Source organism: Alligator mississippiensis, chromosome 2, assembly GCF_030867095.1.
Source record: "Alligator mississippiensis isolate rAllMis1 chromosome 2, rAllMis1, whole genome shotgun sequence".
Lineage (NCBI taxonomy): Eukaryota > Metazoa > Chordata > Crocodylia > Alligatoridae > Alligator > Alligator mississippiensis.
The window spans coordinates 34,536,580-34,555,386 of NC_081825.1; the positions used below are offsets into that span (position 1 = coordinate 34,536,580).

At 50.0% G+C, this 18,807-nt stretch overlaps 1 protein-coding gene across 8 annotated transcripts in view; it reads right to left on the reverse strand.

Annotated features, from left to right (window-relative positions):
* The window catches only part of LCORL (ligand dependent nuclear receptor corepressor like), a 194,292-nt gene that overhangs the window by 6,078 nt on the left and 169,407 nt on the right, over positions 1 to 18,807 (reverse strand). The gene's annotated exons all lie outside the window — the stretch shown is intronic.

Sequence of the window (18,807 nt, forward strand, 5' to 3'; positions counted from 1 at the left end):
GTACTGATTTTACTGCTATCTAGATTGTTAGGAATATAATCCAAATATTTCAATTAAGAGAGTTCACATTTTTAGAGTCCAAACTCACTAGGTTGCGCTCACTCTTGCCACTGCTTGCAGCAAATGTAATGAAAAAGCTATTGTAGCAATAACGGTTTTCCATGATCTACAGAACAGAAACAACCATTTAAAAGACTCTAAAGGTTAAATTGTGTTTTTCTGCCTTCAAGACCCAAGCAAAACATCATGGCTTTGCCCTGTCCAAGGAGCAGATATTCAAAGTCAAGTTGGCCTCCTGGTTTTCCTCTTAGCTCCACATGTGTTTTGAAGTAGGTGGGAGTAGACCCCTTAGCTCTGTGCGCGTGTTTGAAGGTTGGTGGGAGTGGACTATGTGAAAGAAAGAAAATGCCTTGTGCCTATATGAAGGAAGTACTTCCTCTTAAGCCAGCACAAAAGGCAGAACTGAAACTCCACCCTTTCTGGCAAATATCCAGGGGGACATATAGCAGACATAATGTCTTCCTTTGCATGGCTGGCATGGGTATTCCATACAAAGAAAGAGGGCTGGACTGAACATTTCCTCTGCAGTGCACAAACTAGACTTGGCCACAACCACTTACTCAAACAAAACCATCTATTAATATGACTACAAGGGGCTAATTTGATAACACAAGGATATTCTGAACTACTAGCTAGAAGACAGATACTAATAACAACCCTCCTATTATTTCTCAAAAAAAATACCAGGTGCCTGTGTTGCTCAACCACATATCCTGTCAGTTAAGACAGGACTATTGATGGGCGTTAGAGAAAGTCCTATTGGTTGATGGACAACAATGCAGGGACTTGAATGTGGCTAATTAAATCTGCACATTTGTTGAAAAGAAATAGGATATGTCCCCAACCAAAAATATAGCTCCTGACCACTAATAACAGTAGGAAGCATATTGTCTTGGAAGGATTAATTCTGGTATACTGTAACACAGGGGTGGGCAAAATGCGACCCATGGGCCAGATGCGGCCTACCAGGCCAGTTTATCTGGCCCACAGGGCCCCTAAAAATTTAGAAAATTAATATTTATCTGTACCTGGCTGCCTGTCATGCAGCCCTCGATGGCTTGCCAAAACTCAGTAAGTGGCCCTCTGCCCAAAATAATTGCCCGTCCCTGCTGTAACAGGAAGGCAACCAAAAACGTCATGCTTCTTAGGTATCAAAAAATTGAACTGTTAATTTTCTTATCTAATTGCAATTACTTGACCATTCATTTTTTCTGAAATTGTTCCAATATCTTAGTAATAAGTTATAAAACCCCCAAACACTGTCAGTTGTAACAGCAGCAAGCAGAACCAACACTATAATAATTGATAGGCTATGCAAAACTACAAGAACACAATGCTTTCAAAAGCCTTCTTTTCCTATTGGTTTTGAACCGCATTCTTCAGAAAAAAGAAAATGGTCCCTACTGGAAACTAAAGGATTTTATTTTACGAGCATATCTTCTGGATAGTTATAGTCAACAAAACTCTTCTATGTACAGCCCTTGGCCTTAATATTTGCTAGAGAAGGACAATTGTCAGTCTTAGGCATCTACAGGCGCTTACAATTCCGTTACCATTCAGTTGTACTCTGCAAAGTGACTGTAAAAATTGTATCACAGGATTATGGGTTTTTTCCAATTACTATCAAATCAAATCTACCCATTTCATTAATAAAACTAAATCCCTCTCCCCCTGTTGTAAGGAAAAATGATCCTGGAGTCTGTAAGTCACGCTGCCTTATGCCTGACACAAGAATAACAATTCTACAATTAGCAGTTAGTAAATACTTCTGTTGGTGATGTGCAAGCTCTCAGTATCAACAGGAATAGAACAGTAAGAAAAATGGGCGGAAACCAGCATCAGTAGAAATAAAAAATATTAGTTATTATTTAAAAAGTGCATATGGACCCAATGCAGAAATGCCATGACCTTTTTATGCAGAAGGTCAAACTGCATGATTTGAATTGGTTTCCTTTGGCCTTAAAACATATTACTTTAAAAAGAAACATAGTAGTAGATGAACCCAATAAAAAGATGCAATCTTTTTTAGTCATTTTTTCAGAGGGGTGCCTGACCTTTAAGCTGTACTATTATAGTAGGTGTTTTGGGACATCAGCCTTGCCTGCTGAGTCCTGATTTAGGACCACATACCTCCATTTTCAGTTATCACCTCCTTTACTTCTCTTGTCCCTGTCTTAGCCTACATTGCCAAGTGAAAAGTTTTCTAATGGTATAATTCCCACTGAGTCATTAAATCCATTCCTGTTCCTAACCTACACACATATACACATCAAAGATGGCTGCTACTGATACAATTTTATGGATGGGTGGTCTTAATGCTTCCCAGTTCAGCATCAACTTACAATCTTTAACTGAAGTTCCTTTTTCAACAACAATGTAAAAATGACTTTTGACATGCAGCACTGATCGGAGGCTCTTACAGAGGTGATTTAGTAACACTGGACTTAATGTCATACGATCTAGAATTCCACTCCTGGAATCCTAGATCATAGGGAAAATTACCATAGACAAACATTTTACAAACTTTTATTTTTACTAAAAAGATAACAAAAGTTGAAACATAAATGGTTAAAAACTAATGGTAACTGCACTCAACTCACTATCTCTTCCTAATATGGATTAGTCAAATGATACCTGTATATCAGAATTAAGGCATTCTAAGCGGCATTGTGGTACAGCAGGGGTGGGCAATTATTTTGGGCGGAGGGCCACTTACTGAGTTTTGGCAAGCCATGGAGAGTCGCGTGACAGGCAGCCAGGGGCAGATAAATATTAATTTTCTAAATTTTTTAGGGGCCCCGCAGGCCAGATAGACTGGCCTGGCGGGCCGCATCCAGCCCGCAGGCTGCATTTTCCCACCTGCTGTGGTACATGGATTTAAAATCCCTTTGTTGGAACAGAATGCAACAGAAAACACCTATGAGGCACTGTCTGTGCTTTAATTACATTGTCAAACAACCTATCAATATAATGTGCAGCAACCCTTTTCAGAAGCATGACAGGAATTGTAACTCTAGGTGGGTACAGATCTGGGAGGGAGAGAGGGGTGTCACAACCCAATGATTTTAGTGCCTTGGCACGATGGAATTTTCCCACCACATGAGAGTCTCTTGCACAGCAAAAGTTTTCTGCTGCAACAGAAAACCCCGGTGCAAGAGAGTTCCCGCCATTCGCATGCAAATTTGTGTCCCGCTATTGGCCAGTTCTAAATTATTCCTACATGGCGGCTAGTAATTGGCTTGCTGGCCGTATAAAATTTTGTACAACTTCCGCCCAAGTTGGAGAACGAGCACGCTGCAGAGTGCCTCTAAAGATATCTGACTTGCGGCTGAGCTGATCGATAGCCTGATCACCTATCGATTCTTCTCCCTGTTGCCGAGCGCAATCCCCGATGTACCCTTTCCCTGCCGGCTTAATTTGTGGACGGATTAGCTGGCCTGAGCCTCACCAGCTGGAGCAACTCGTGGAGTTGTCTAAGCGACCGGACCACCTGCGTCGCGGCTACTAGCGGCGTAAGTAAAGTTTTTGCAACCAATATGCTTTGTCTGCCTCTCCATTCACCAGCCCGCCCAAACGACCGGGCAATTTGTATATCACCTCGAGTCGGCTCCGGCCGTCCAAGACATGGCGACGAGGATGGGATGCAAGGGCACAGTGATGGAGATGAGTCTAATTGGTTGCTGCCCTTGGCGCACCCGGATTCGCCGCGTAGAGAATGCAAACGATCTATGGGCGCGTATCGCCTACCACCACGCGGTAGAAGGGGATGAACGGAATATTGATGGCTACTTCTCCGTAAAGAAAGAAGAAGCAGTCATAAAAGAGTGGAGAACTAAGCTATCCCTTGGGGAGTTCGGATGCATAATGGGGAGCGACTGGGTCTATTATCAACCCCCGGAGGAAACATCAACCATATCCCTAGTCGGGGTGAAGGCGCGGAAGGCAGAAAAGCTGACCCCCGCTCAGGAGTTTGCTCAATGCACCCGATACTTAAGGGAAGGAGGGGAACCCACCCCCACGGACTGGTTCAACTGTCCGGATTTGGTGCCTGGGTCGCGGGGCCACGAGCTCCTCGTTCAGCTCCAGGAGGACCTGGAGACCAAGGGCCGTCACATGCCCAAATGGGGTTTAACTAAATGGAAGAAGGGAAAGATGATGAACGTGTTGTTCCGTGCAGTAGTGGGTCTACTAAGGGAATACTCAAATTTAGAGGTTCAAATGCATACGGCGGGCAAGGAATCGCTGGAGCAAACAGCAGAGAACTCCAGAGCGGCGTTTATTAATAGTGCCGGACGCATGAAGCCGCTAATAGAAAATGGCGCCGAGAGAAGCGCGAGCCATCCGGAGAACCTGGAAAAAAGGGGCGGAGTTTCGGGAGAACCGGCGGGGACCCGCCTAGCAACCCCGCCCCCTGAGGTGACGTTGTTCCCAACGGCCCCGCCTCCTTGCCACGGGGAGCGTGTTGAAGCGTGTTGCGGATGAAGAAGGTACCACGCGTACCACTGTTACCTCTCACACATGCGCTCGACCAGAAATTCAGGAACTTTGCAGAGAATCTAAAATAAAATCAGAAGAAACTTTGGCCATGTGGTTGGGACGATTAATAATAGAGTTTGGATCTGACACTTTAGACCAGGAAGAAGCGAGTGCCCTGACTGGACAAGCGGCGTGGAGCGGAGGGCATGCTACTGATTTGAACGTGGTCACGGACAGTGCCCACTGGCCCATCCCACTCCCGGCGCTTGTAGTGGGACAGGTAACCCACAAATTTCACACCTGGCATGAGGGTCGCCCGCAGAAGGCCACTGCGGAGCAACTCCTCCTAGCCATAATCGGAGTATCATACCTTTCATGGAGCCCAAGAGCGAATCCAGTGGGGCTAACAGCAGCCCAATGCAAAGAGAGATGGGCTCATCGCCATCTATCGGACCCCGGGGCAATTCCAACGCCCCTGGAAGCTATAGACGCCTGTGTAGAGGTATATGGAGGAGCAAATGCTGTTACGCTCCGACTCTTTTTGAATCCAATGGCGGGTCAGCCAGTGGGAAATCTCTTAGGCCATCTCCCACGACTGCAGGCGCTCATGAAACAAAGTGAAGAAACTTCTGATATAAGAGACCGATCTTCAGCATACCCAGTCGAAACACCGAGACCAAGACGTCAAGAGTTTACTCCCCGGCAAGAGTCATGGTAGTCACCTCCAAGAACTTTGAAGGAAAAAAATATGTTCGGGTTTCTTCTCGCTCGCTCCGGACTTACAAAGTATCAGTTGTACATTTTGGGAGAAAGGACCCAACGGCGTCTAGCCGACACATTAGGATTCAAATTCGAAGACTCACCAAAAAACGAATAATGGCTGTCGGCTCTGCCGGCAGCCTTCTCCAACTCAAACCTGACCCCACTGACCCTCGTCCTTATGCCGAACTCACCGTTTACAGCCCTACTGATCCAGATGACCAACAACAAGTATTCTTCCTTCTTGATACTGGAGCTCAAGTCAATGTGATTACCTCAACGATACCTCACCAGAAGACCACCAAAACGATCAAGGTACAAGCGCTTAACGCTATTGCAGTCACTACAAAGGTCAAATTCTCAGTCCAAGGCCACTGATACCCCCTAGAGGCTGTCCTAGAGGGCATCAACATTCTAGGAATCCCGGGGATAAGAGCGCTTGACCTTAAAGAACAAGTGCTACAAGCCTTACCCATTATTATCCCAGAACAGGATTGGCATCGACCAATGCTTCGTAACACCTCCACCTGGCGTTATCGACCAATCCCAACCAAGGGTCCCCTAAAAAAGTCCCTTACTGACCTCCTGCGGCGACTCGAGCAACGAGGTTGTATCAAAACCGTAACTGCTAGCACCTACTTGTCACCAGGATGGGGAGTTGCGAAACCTGGAAAGCCCAACGAAGCCCGGCTAGTCGTAGACTATAGAGAGGTCAACAAAAGATGTCAAGTACTTCAGCAACCTAATCCTTCTACTCTGCCACAATGCATGTTTGAGATGGCACAATTCCAGCAAAGTAAGTGGGTGGGAGTCACGCTGGATTTGAAAAACATGTTCTTTTCCATCCCGATAACTGACCCAGAAGGAATACTAAATATGTGCATTGATGGCACTATGTACAGGTGGATGGTTTGTCCGCAGGGATATCACAACGCTCCGTCGCTAGCTACTGGTGCCATGAATAATACCCTGAAGAATTTTCAAGCCTCACATTCTCTTCCTCCAGAGGAGGAATTAAGAATCTGGAGTTATGTCGATGATATTGCTATCATGGGTCGTGATAGTTCTGTAGTTACTAGTATAGTCAACCAACTAGTTGCTCACCTTCAAAGCGAGGGATGGACGATCAACGAGGAAAAGTCATGCCTACATCCTGTAGATGACATCACGTTCCTTGGCACCCGATACATCGGTTCCATCCGCCACGGAATCTCACGTGATGGTCCTAACATTGATCCATTAAAAACATTCCTCCCTGTTACTAAGAAACACTTCCAGCAGCTCTTAGGTCATTTGAACTGGTACCGGCATTATGTTGAACCCAGTGATTTGGCGCTCCTCACTAAGTTGCAGCGACAGATCCGTGACAAATCCCAAAAATCCACACCCTGGATGAAAGGAGATCAGCGGAACCTGCTTCGCCTTCTGGCCACGGTTAAAAACACACAGCTGCACGCCATCTATCTGGGTGAGTCATTAACCGTAACCCTTGGGTTCACCACAAACCACGTATGGGCTGTTATGCACAACCCTCGCGATGAGCTAGTATACACTGCCCATAAAACACTTCAAGCAGCACAACATCGATATGGAGCTGTAGGAAAAATCCTCCTAGCTGAAAAATTAGTGGAGCCATTAGCAAGGGGACATGGAACATTATGCGCTCCTGGTGCCACATTGTTACCCTTGCTAGATGCGGAAAAAGTCGACCCGCATTTTCACGGGGAGCCTAAGACGTGGAATACGTTGGTGCTTACCCACCATTACAACTGGCACTGCTGGAAGTTACAACGCCTAATCCCAGCCCAGAAGATGAGGAAAAGGTCCCTACACTGTATGGAACTTCTGCCCCAGCATGGATGGCCTCAGATGGAACCTCCCGACATGGCGGCTATGGGTACTATTGCAAGGCTTGTCACGATCAGGAAATATTTCAAGCCTACCCAGATGACAATTCAGCCCAAAAATGTGAATTGTTAGGATTCCTCAAGGTCCTGGAGCACTGTCTGACACATCATGACGATACGTTCCCCGTTCCAATCATCACAATCGATTCGCAGTACATTTATAAAATTCTTACGGGTACAGCCTTTCCCACCAAAAATTTGAATGATTGGCAAGACATCTGGAAAACGTTAACTAAATTTGCATGGCTCCCGTTGGTTAAACACACTAAGTCACACCGTCCGGATACTGATCCAGTACATGAGGTCATCGATAAGCTCTTAGAAGACCCGCTCCGGACCGACGTAGTTTTGCCTATCACATCTACCTCCGGTCCTGAAATAAATCCGTTCCTCGTGTGGCTTCATGAAAATTGGGGTCACCCAGGACCGCGAGCTTGCCATCAACGTTGGTGCCGAACCATTATGGAGCCGGCCTCATACGGAGTTCGGCGCAATTGGGAAAAGGTAGCTCAGGCCTGTGAGATATGTGCTAAGGAGAAGTGTCATAGAACCAAACATCAGCTCAGAGCTTTCAACTCTTCACAGTTCCAGGCAGGAAAAATCTGGCAGGTAGATCTGCTAGGACCCCTCCCAGGGTCTAAGCCGCCAAATAAAGGATTAGTTGTTGTTGATTTGGGAACGAGACAGTTACAAGTTATTCCCTTACGAAAAAGCAATTCCACTGCTGTTATTTCTGCCTTAACTGCTGTATTTGCCACCTGGCAACCTCCTCATGAGATTCAGTCTGATGGGGGACCCCCGTTTAACTCTAACGCTCTAGACAAATATGCTCGTCTTCACAATGTAGCATGGCATCTCCATCTGCCGTACCACCCGCAGTCCAATGGCGTTGTAGAAAGACATATAGGCCTGTACAAAGAACAACTTCGTCTCAGAGGAGGAGGGATGTTTAAAAACTGGACTAAATTCAATCATGATGTTCTTATCTCACTGAACACCGCAAAACCGTTATGGGACGAAGCTAATGTCAAGAAACCTCTGCCTTGGGAACCTAAGCTCCAACCAGATGAGTTAGTGTGGATCTCGATACCGCACCCCCACCAGTCTCATCCACAAGTTCACAAGTGAACAGTTCAACGGCCGGGACAATATCCTAATACCTATTCTGTCCAATTAGAGGAAAAGCCCGATCGTCCCCCTATTCTCGTTCATCACAACTGGATGACTCGTCATTCCAACGTTCACCTAGTATCCTTATAATAAATTCAACTACGATTCTCTTTTGTTTTGTTCTGTTGTTGTTTCTTTCTTTATAGGTCCGACTTCAACAAAGCAGTAATCCACAGCCGCTCGATTGTGAGATCCGTCGAGCACCCAACTGCGGTTCCCTTAAGTCAACATAATAACGGCTATGGAGGGGGCACCGAGGCAGCGAATGTCCATCGGCCCAGAACTTGCTATAGCGCTGCCCCTCTCTTATTTTGCTAAGTATTTTAATTGGCATTGTCTGTTATGGGAGAAGACGGACGTCCCGCGGTGATTATTTCATTGTGCACTGACTAACAAACAAGGGGAGTCCCAAACAGATGTTCTCCAATCAGACGATAACTAATAGTTGTTGTTATATGTTTAAGTTATTGTATTTTATAGTTCGTTAAAAAGACCGTTCTGTAAAATTGTTTGTTTATATATATGTTGGTTGCTTAAGCTCTGTCAGGCCAGTGAATCCTGAAACAAAAATTCTCTATAACGTGCTCATGTGTCTAAAATTGCAGTTGTGCCATCGGCAAGGGGGCATGTCACAACCCAATGATTTTAGTGCCACGGCACAATGGAATTTTCCCACCACATGAGAGTCTCTTGCACAGCAAAAGTTTTCTGCTGCAACAGAAAACCCCGGTGCAAGAGAGTTCCTGCCATTCGCATGCAAATTTGTGTCCCGCTATTGGCCAGTTCTAAATTATTCCTACGTGACGGCTAGTAATTGGCTTGTTGGCCGTATAAAATTTTGTGTGACTTCCGCCTAAGTCGGAGAACTTCAAGCACGCTGCAGAGTGCCTCTAAAGATATCTGACTTGCGGCTGAGCTGATCGATAGCCTGATCACCTATCGATTCTTCTCCCCGTCGCCGAGTGCAATCCCCGACGTACCCTTTCCCTGCTGGCTTAATTTGTGGACGGATTAGCTGGCCTGAGCCTTGCCAGCTGGAGCAACTCGTGGAGTTGTCTAAGCGACCAGACCACCTGCGTCGCGGCTACTAGCGGCATAAGTAAAGTTTTTGCAACCAATACGCTTTGTCTGCCTCTCCATTCACCAGCCCGCCCAAACGACCGAGCAGTTTGTATATCACCTCGAGTCGGCTCCGGCCATCCGAGACAAGGGGAAGAAGATTTCTAAAAGATATATAAAAACCTTAACAGTACTCAAGACAAAAGAAAAAAGAGAAACCCAAGTTAGAGGCAAAAGTAAATGGAGACAATGAAAGGTACTGAATGGTCAGAGACTGACTTCCAACAAAGCTATTGCTGAGAGGAAATGTCAGAAAAAACTGATGAGAGAGGGATTCATAGATTGAAAGGGGCTGGAAGGGACCTTGTAGATCAGAGGTAGGCAATGTTTTTTGGCCAGAGTGCCAAAAAAATCATCACAATGTCTACCTTGGAAGGTGCCAGAGTGCCAGCATGCGAGAAAAACAAAATGAGGATGGGGGGGAGAGGGGTACATGGCAGGATGCACTGCATATTAGTATATTTAATAATCATAAATGCTGCCTTTGTTGTTGTGTGTTCCTTGGGAAGGAACGAGATTTGGGTTCCTTTCTGTTGTCCAGCTCCCTCCACCCCACTGCTTCCCTACCCACATGTTGCAGTGAGAGACAGAGAGAAAAAAGAGAAAGAGGAGAGAGAGAAAGGAGAGCAAAGAGAGAACCAGACACATATACACACACAAATCCAGAACCAGATATGTGTGCACACACAGAACCAGATGCACAGGTGCACAGAGCCAGGATGCTGAGCCATCGGACAAAGTCAGACCCACCAATGCCCTGGGCCTGCCGGAGCCCCTGGGCTGCATCACGGCCAGCCAAGGCCTTAGCCCAGAGCCTGCTCGTCAGCCCAACCACCCACCCACTCCACACAGCTAAGGCCCTAAGCTGGCTGGACCATTCAGGACATCTAAACCATCATCCCCAGAGAGGCTGGGAGACCACACGGTGGCACATCCCCACCACAGTCCCTCCAACCTGGTGCCAAGGCAGCAGACATAGGGGGGCATCAAGGGGTATTTTCCCTAAGGAAAGCAAACCAGACTGGCTCTGGACTGACAGTGCTGCGTATGTGTAACACCCGACTGGGTCCAAGGCATTGCTCTGGGTTCAGGCCAGTGCAGCAGGGGAGGGGAGAGATGGGCTGGAGCCAGGGGAGTCTGTCCTGAAAGGACTGAGGCAGTAAGCCAGAGCCTCATCATGGGCTCCTGGGGCATGACCCTCCCCAGACCTGGGCTCCAGGGAACAAATCCTACCCTCACTCTTAAGCTGCAATGCACAGAGGCATGGGGGACTTGCCCATGGCCATGCCGGATGGAAATGGCAGAGATGGGGCCACTGGTCTGGGGTCCCAGAAGGAGACTGGAACAGCCCCAGGCTGCATCGTCCCTGAGCAGCAGCCATGTGGCTCTGCCCAGCGTCTCTGAGAGCTCAGGTCCAGAGGAGGGAAGCTCGTTCCTTCCAAAGATGATGTCCAGAGGCCAGATTATCTCAGATACAGCTCCCAGCACTCCCCGGTTCTCTGGAGGGGCCAGATCTGGATCTCTGGAGTGCTCAAGATGCTTAAAAACTTGAAACCATGCCCCTGCCCTAGCCTCACAGCTGTAAGCCCAGAGGCTCTGGGACTGCAACTGACAAAATAAGCTCAGGAACAGATTCACAGATTCATAGACACCAGGGCTGGAAGGGACCTTGGAAGATCATCGAGTCCAGCCCCCTGCCCCAGGAGCAGGAATTCAGCAGGGATCACAGTTTCCCAGCAAGATAGCCATCCAAATGTGTCCTGAAGGCGCTCAAAGCGGGTGCTTGAACCACCTCTGGCGGCAGTCTATTCCAGACCTTGGGGGCTCGGACAGTAAAGAAGTTCTTCCTTATGTCCAGCCTGAATCGGTCATGGAGGAGTTTGTGACCATTCAACCTTGTCATCCCTTGGAGCGCTCTGGTGAACAAACGTTCCCCCAGATCCTGGTGAGCACCCCTGATAAACTTACAGGTGGCCACCAGATCACTCCTGAGCCTGCACTTTTCCAGGCTGAAGAGTCCCATGGCTCTCAGCCTCTCATCATAAGGTCTGTTTTCCTGACCTCTGATCATGCGCATGGCTCTCCTCTGCACTCTCGCAAGCTTCTCCACATCCTTTTTGAATTGTGGAGCCCAGAACTGGCTGCAGTACTCCAGCTGCAGCCTCACCAAGGCTGAGTACAATGGGAGAATGACATCCTGAGATTTACTTGTGAAACATCTATGGATGCAGGCCAGCGTTTTGCTCGCTTTACTAGCAGCAGCATCACATTGAAGGCTCATGTTCATCTTGTGGTCAATCATGACCCCCAAGTCCTTTTCATCTGTAGCACTAACCAGCGTAGCACTGCCGAGCCTATAAGCATGCTGTGGGTTTTTCCTCCCAAGGTGGAGAACCTTGCATTTTTTGGTGGAAAACATCATCAGGTTCTCATCCACCCATTTCCTGAGCCTGTCAAGGTCTGCCTGGATTACCCTTCTGTCCTCAGGTGCGCATGCTTTACCCCAGAGTTTGGTGTCGTCGGCAAACTTGGCCAGTCCACCTTTGACACCAAAGTCTACATCATTAATGAAAATGTTAAATAGTATAGGCCCTAGGACAGAGCCTTGAGGAATCCCACTGGTCACAGCGCACCACAACGATTGACTTCCGTCAACCATCACCCTTTGCAATTCCCCAGCCAGTGGATTGTGGTGAGCCCGAGGCCACAGTTGGCCAGTTTTGCCAAGAGGTGATCATGGGATACCAGATTGAAGGCTTTTTTAAAATCAAGATATATGATATCAATCTCTTTTCCCTTGTCCAGGTGATAGGTCACCTGGTTGTAAAAGGAAATGAGATTGGTCAAGCAAGACCTACCCGCAACAAACCTGTGCTGGCTACCCCTCAGGATGTTGCCGTCAGCCAGTCTGTGAAGGATGGCCTCTTTGATAATCTTTTCCAAGACATTCCCCGGGATAGAGGTCAGGCTGATGGGCTTGTAGTTTGCTGAATCTACTTTCCTCCCTTTCTTGAAGATAGGCACCACATTGGCCTTCTTCCAATCTTTGGGCACTTCACCAGAGCACCAGGAGTTCTCGAAGATCCGTGCCAGGGGCTGAGCTATGATGCTCGCCAGATCCTTGAGTACCCTGGGTGTAAACTGTCAGGGTCAGCTGACTTGAAGGTATCCAGCCTCTCAAGGTGTTCCTTCATGAGGTCAGCATTGATGGAGGGTAAGGAATCTCCCTCACCTGGGCCTCCCTGTCCCGTAGTGGACAGGGGTGTCCCATTGGACTAGTGAGAAACTGATGCAAAATACCCATTTAGCAAGTTTGCTTTTTTGTGGGCATCAGTTGTCCCATCTGGTTTAGCAGAGGTCCAATGTTGCCCTTAATTTTCCTTCGGCTCCATACATATCTAAAAAAGGACGTTTTATTGTCCTTGATATTTGTAGCTAGCTGGAGTTCTGTCGCAGCCTTGGCTCTCCTGGTTCGCTCTCTGCAGGTCCGGACCACTGCAGAGTATTCCTCCTTGGTGGTGGATCTAGTCCTCCATCCTTTGTAGGTCTGTTGTTTAAGACGCAGGAGGTCCGCTAGTTCCCTGGAGAGCCAAGGGGGCTGCTGTGTCCTTTTGCTGCCTTTCCTCCGAGATGGGATGGACTTTGTTTGCGCATCCAGGATTGCTCCTTTGAGGATTCCTGGACTCCCCTTCCTTTTGAGTTGTGGCCCCTTAGGGCCTCACTGACAAGCCTTCTTAGCTTGCCGAAGTCAGCTTTTCTGAAGTGGAGGACTTCTGTATTGCTGACTGACTTGCCAGGTTTATGGCGGGTGAAGGTGATCAGCTCATGGTCACTGTCACCCAGCTTCCATTTGATCATTAGGTTGCTGATTAGGTCGTCCCCGGTTGCCAGTACCAGGTCGAACAGCGCTTTACCTCTCGTCAGCACATAGACTTCCTGAGTCGGATAGAGCTCATCCACACACGAGAGAAAGCTTTGCGACAACCTGGATTTGGCCGAGAGCTCTTCCCACAAGAAGTCTGGGTAGTTGAAGTCTCCCATGCACAACCATGACAATAAGGCTCCTGGGCTCTGGGAAGCTGCAGCCAGGAGGCTGCAAACAGCTGCGCTGGGCTCCGGAGCCCAGGCATCAGCTCTGTACCGGCACGTGCAAGCATTCCTTGGAGCAAGAGGTGGGCGAGGGGCCTGAGGCAGTGCAACCCCGGTCTCTCCCCCACTCCCAGCACAGAGCTGGTGCCTGGGCTCTGGAGCCCAGCGCAGCTATTTGTATCCAGTCTGGGCTCCAGGTAGCTGCAGCAAGCAGCGGGCAGGCTGCAAACAGCTGCGCTGGGCTCCACTCGGGAACCAGCAGCAGGAAGGAGAGGAGGCAGCACACGTGTGTCCTGCACGCACGTGTGCCCTCTTACCAACCGACTGACTGGAGGTGGCGGCGGCAGCAGCAGCAACAGAGGAATTGGCAGCAGGGGCAGCAGCAGCTGATCCCCCAAAGGTAAGTGGGGCGGAGGAACCCGGCACAGCTTAGCCGGATCCGGAGGGGAAGCCCCCCGGGTCCCATATAGCTAAGCCGGTAGGGAGCCGCGCTCCCGAGCCGTGCGGCACGAACAGAGCGCGCAAACAGGCGCGCTCTGTAAGAGCACGCCGGCGTTTGCGCAGGCGTTCGTGCCGGTGGGCGGGCCAGGAGTGGGACTCCTGTAGGGGTAGGGCGTAGACACCGCGCAGGTCTACAAACAGCAGCTTATAGAATGGTGTCTACGAGGAGTGCTGCTAGGGCCTCTGCCCAGGGGGGCAAGGCTACCCGGGGCAGGTCTGAGGCCTCCACCCAGACCGAGCCCATGGGGGAGCTGATGTCCCCCTACCTCCTGGCCTGTGGGGGATCCCCAGCAGGGCCGGGGGGGGCAGAGATTGGGGGCCCCACACCTGTCCGGCAGGTGCCCGTCTTAGGGCTCTGGAGGCGCAGGTGAGGGAGCTCCGGGAGGAGGTTAGCAGGCTGAGGGGGATCAGGGAGGCGGAGGATGAAATTGACAGATATTTCTTTTCCCTGCAGGCCCAGGCACCAAAGGAAGAAGCAGCCCGGGGAATACCCTCCACAGCAGAGTGGCAGACGGTCACAGCCAGGACCGGAGCAACTCGCAGCAAACCAGTACCAGCTTCTCCAGTCCAACTGGTGAACAGGTACGAGGCCCTGGCGACCCTGCAGGAGATGGAAGGGGAGGAGGAAACCCCTGGGCAAGAAGAAACACCACGTTCTTCACACTCCAAACAGAACAAGAGACCCACGAGGACCCAGAGGAGGAGGCGACGAGTGCTTGTCATAGGCGACTCCATCCTGAGAGGTACGGAAGGACCCATCTGTCGCCAGGACCCCTTGGCACGAGAGGTATGCTGCCTCCCTGGAGCAAAGATTCGGGATGTGACGGAGGTAATCCAGGCCAGGATCAAGCCCACCGATTATTACCCCATGGTCCTAGTCCATGTGGGTACTAATGATGCGGCCAGGAGAACCCCCGATCACCTGATGGCGGACTACAGTGCTCTGGGTGGCGTGCTGAAGGAGTTCGGTGCACAGGTGGTTTTCTCTTCCATCCTACCAGTGACCGGACGAGGAAGACGGCAGGAGAACTGCATCAGAGAGACCAACTGGCGGCTTCGGCAGTGGTGTCTCGAGGCAGGCTTCGGCTTCCTGGACAATGACCCGCACATCATGACGAGGGACATGCTCAGCTGGGATGGGCTTCACCTGTCCCTCAAAGGTAAGCGTGTGTTCTCTACTAGGTTGGCGGATCTCCTCCAGCAGGCTTTAAACTAGGCTCATCGGGGGGAGGGGAGTACGAGGGCAGGGGAAGCTGTGGACCACCAAACCATGTGGCACCCACAAGGACAGCCCAGCCTGAAGAAAGAGAGCATTGGGAACCTGAAAGCCATGGGGAGACCAGCACTACAGAACAGGTAAGAAACAAGAAGGTAAGAAACAATGGGCCCCTTGGGACTCGGAGCGGGGGGGCAGCAAAGGCACCAGTCGCAGGGCTCAAGTGCCTATATACTAATGCTAGGAGCATGGGGAACAAGCAGGATGAATTAGGGCTCCTGCTTGCACTAAACACAGTGGGGCTAACAGAGACCTGGTGGGATTCATCCCATGACTGGGCGGTACATATTGAGGGCTATAGATTGTACAGAAAGGACAGGTCGGGGAAGAAAGGGGGGGGGGTTGCACTTTATGTCAGTGAGCAATATACATCAACCCTCATCAAGACAGAATCCGAGGTTGAGGAAGTGGAAGGATTGTGGCTTAGGCTACATGGGGGGCAAGGAGAAAGGGATTTGGTGGTAGGGGTCTGCTACAGACCCCCACACCAAGGGGAAGAAATAGATGCGGGGCTCCTGAGGCAACTCTCGGAGACCATAAAAGCTAAAGAGGCGGTAGTCATGGGGGACCTAAACTACCCGGACATCTGCTGGGAGATGCAGACAGCAAGGTCCCATCGCTCACGCAGGTTTCTAACCTGTGTACAGGACCTCCACCTGACACAGGAGGTACATGGTCCCACTAGGGGGAATGCCATACTGGATCTGGTATTGGCAACAGGAGATGACATGATAGGGGACCTCCAGATCGGTAGCCATTTGGGAGACAGTGATCACCTTATAATAGAATTCAACATAAGACGGCGAGTGGGTAAGGTAACTAGCAGGGTGAAAGTGCTAGACTTTAGGAAAGCTGATCTCAATGCACTCAGGCGATTAGTCAAGGAAGCACTGCAGAGTAGGAGTTTTGAAGGGATGGGAGTCCAAGAAGGGTGGCTGTGCCAAAAGGAAACGATCCTTCGGGCACAAAGCAAGATGATCCCCGAGCGAGGCAAAAAAGGGAAAGGGGCCAGGAGGCTTCCATGGCTGACCAGAGAAATCCAGGGCAGCCTAAGGGCCAAAAGGGGAGCACATAAAAAGTGGAAACAGGGTGAGATCGCTAAAGATGAATATACCTCCTCTGCTCGTGCTTGTAGGGAGGCAGTTAGGTGGGCCAAAGCTACCATGGAGCTGAGGATGGCAACCCAAGTAAAAGACAACAAGAAATTGTTTTTTAGATATATTGGGAGTAAAAGGAAGGCCCAGGGAGGAATAGGACCACTGCTAAATGGGCAGAAACAATTGGTGACAGATAGGGGGGACAAGGCTGAACTCCTCAACGAGTTCTTTGCCTCAGTGTTCCTAAGTGAGGGGCACGACAAGTCTCTCACTGGGGTTGTAGAGAGGCAGCAGCAAGGCGCCAGACTTCCATACGTAGATCCTGAGGTGGTGCAGAGTCATTTGGAATAACTGGATGCCTTTAAATCGGCAGGCCCGGATGGGCTCCATCCGAGGGTGCTGAAGGCACTGGCCGACATCATTGCAGAGCCACTGGCAGGAATATTTGAACGCTCGTGGCGCACGGGCCAAGTCCCAGAGGACTGGAAAAGGGCTAACATGGTCCCCATTTTCAAAAAGGGGAGGAAGGAGGACCCGGGCAACTATAGGCCAGTCAGTCTCACCTCCATCCTTGGTAAAGTCTTTGAAAAAATTATCAAGGCTCACATTTGTGAGAGCCCGGCAGGGCAAATTATGCTGAGGGGAAACCAGCACGGGTTTGTGGCAGGCAGATCGTGCCTGACCAACCTAGTCTCTTTCTATGACCAGGTTACGAAACGCCTGGACACAGGAGGAGGGGTGGATGTCGTATACTTAGACTTCAGGAAGGCCTTCGATACGGTATCCCACTCCATACTGGTGAACAAGTTAAGAGGCTGTGATGTGGATGACTACACAGTCCGGTGGGTGGCGAATTGGCTAGAGGGTCGCACCCAAAGAGTCGTGGTAGATGGGTCGGCTTCGACCTGGAAGGGTGTGGGCAGTGGGGTCCCGCAGGGCTCGGTCCTTGGACCGATACTCTTTAATGTCTTCATCAGCGACTTGGACGAGGGAGTCAAATGTACTCTGTCCAAGTTTGCAGATGACACAAAGCTATGGGGAAAAGTGGACACGCCGGAGGGCAGGGAACAGCTGCAGGCAGACCTGGATAGGCTGGACAAGTGGGCAGAAAACAACAGGATGCAGTTCAACAAGGAGAAATGCAAAGTGCTGCACCTAGGGAGGAAAAATGTCCAGCACACCTACAGCCTAGGGAATGACCTGCTGGGTGGCACAGAGGTGGAAAGGGATCTTGGAGTCCTAGTGGACTCCAATATGAACATGAGCCGGCAGTGTGACGAAGCCATCAGAAAAGCCAATGGCACTTTATCGTGCATCAGCAGATGCATGACGAATAGGTCCAGGGAGGTGATACTTCCCCTCTATCGGGCCCTGGTCAGACCGCAGTTGGAGTACTGCGTGCAATTCTGGGCACCACACTTCAAGAAGGATGTGGATAACCTGGAGAGGGTCCAGAGAAGGGCAACTCGTATGGTTAAGGGCCTGCAGACCAAGCCCTACGAGGAGAGACTAGAGAAACTGGACCTTTTCAGCCTCTGCAAGAGAAGGTTGAGAGGCGACCTTGTGGCTGCCTTTAAGTTCATCACGGGGGCACAGAAGGGAATTGGTGAGTATTTATTCACCAAGGCGCCCCTGGGGGTTACAAGAAACAATGGCCACAAGCTAGCAGAGAGCAGATTTAGACTGGACATTAGGAAGAACTTCTTCATAGTTCGAGTGGCCAAGGTCTGGAACAGGCTCCCAAGAGAGGTGGTGCTCTCCCCTACCCTGGGGGTCTTCAAGAGGAGGTTAGATAGGCATCTAGCTGGGGTCATCTAGACCCAGCACTCTTTCCTGCTTATGCAGGGGTTCGGACTCGATGATCTATTGAGGTCCCTTCTGACCCTAACATCTATGAATCTATGAATCAGCTCCATGCTGGCAGCAACCGCATCCGCACCTCAGGGCAGACAGCAGGGCCCGGCACAGCTGTTTACAGCCTCCCAGCTGCAGCCAGCCCCGGCTCTCTGTAGCTGCTGCCAATCACGGAGCCCAGGCTGCTTGCAGCAGGGCTTGCAGCCTCCCAGCCTGGCCTCTGTGGCTGGCAGCAGCTACCCAAAGCTAGGGCTGCCCGTGGCGCGCTGAGCAAAATCTTCACATGCCATGCTTGGCATGCATGCTGGGGGTTGCTGACTCCTGTTGTAGATCGTCAGGTCTAGCCCCGCTGCACTAGGCAGGAAAGACAACTGGGGTCACGTGACCCCAGCAAGATGACCGTCCAGTCTCCTTTTGAAGATTTCCAGGAGAGGTGATTGCACCACCTATGGAGGGCGTTTATTCCACAATCTGGACACCCGAACTGTGAAGAAGCTTT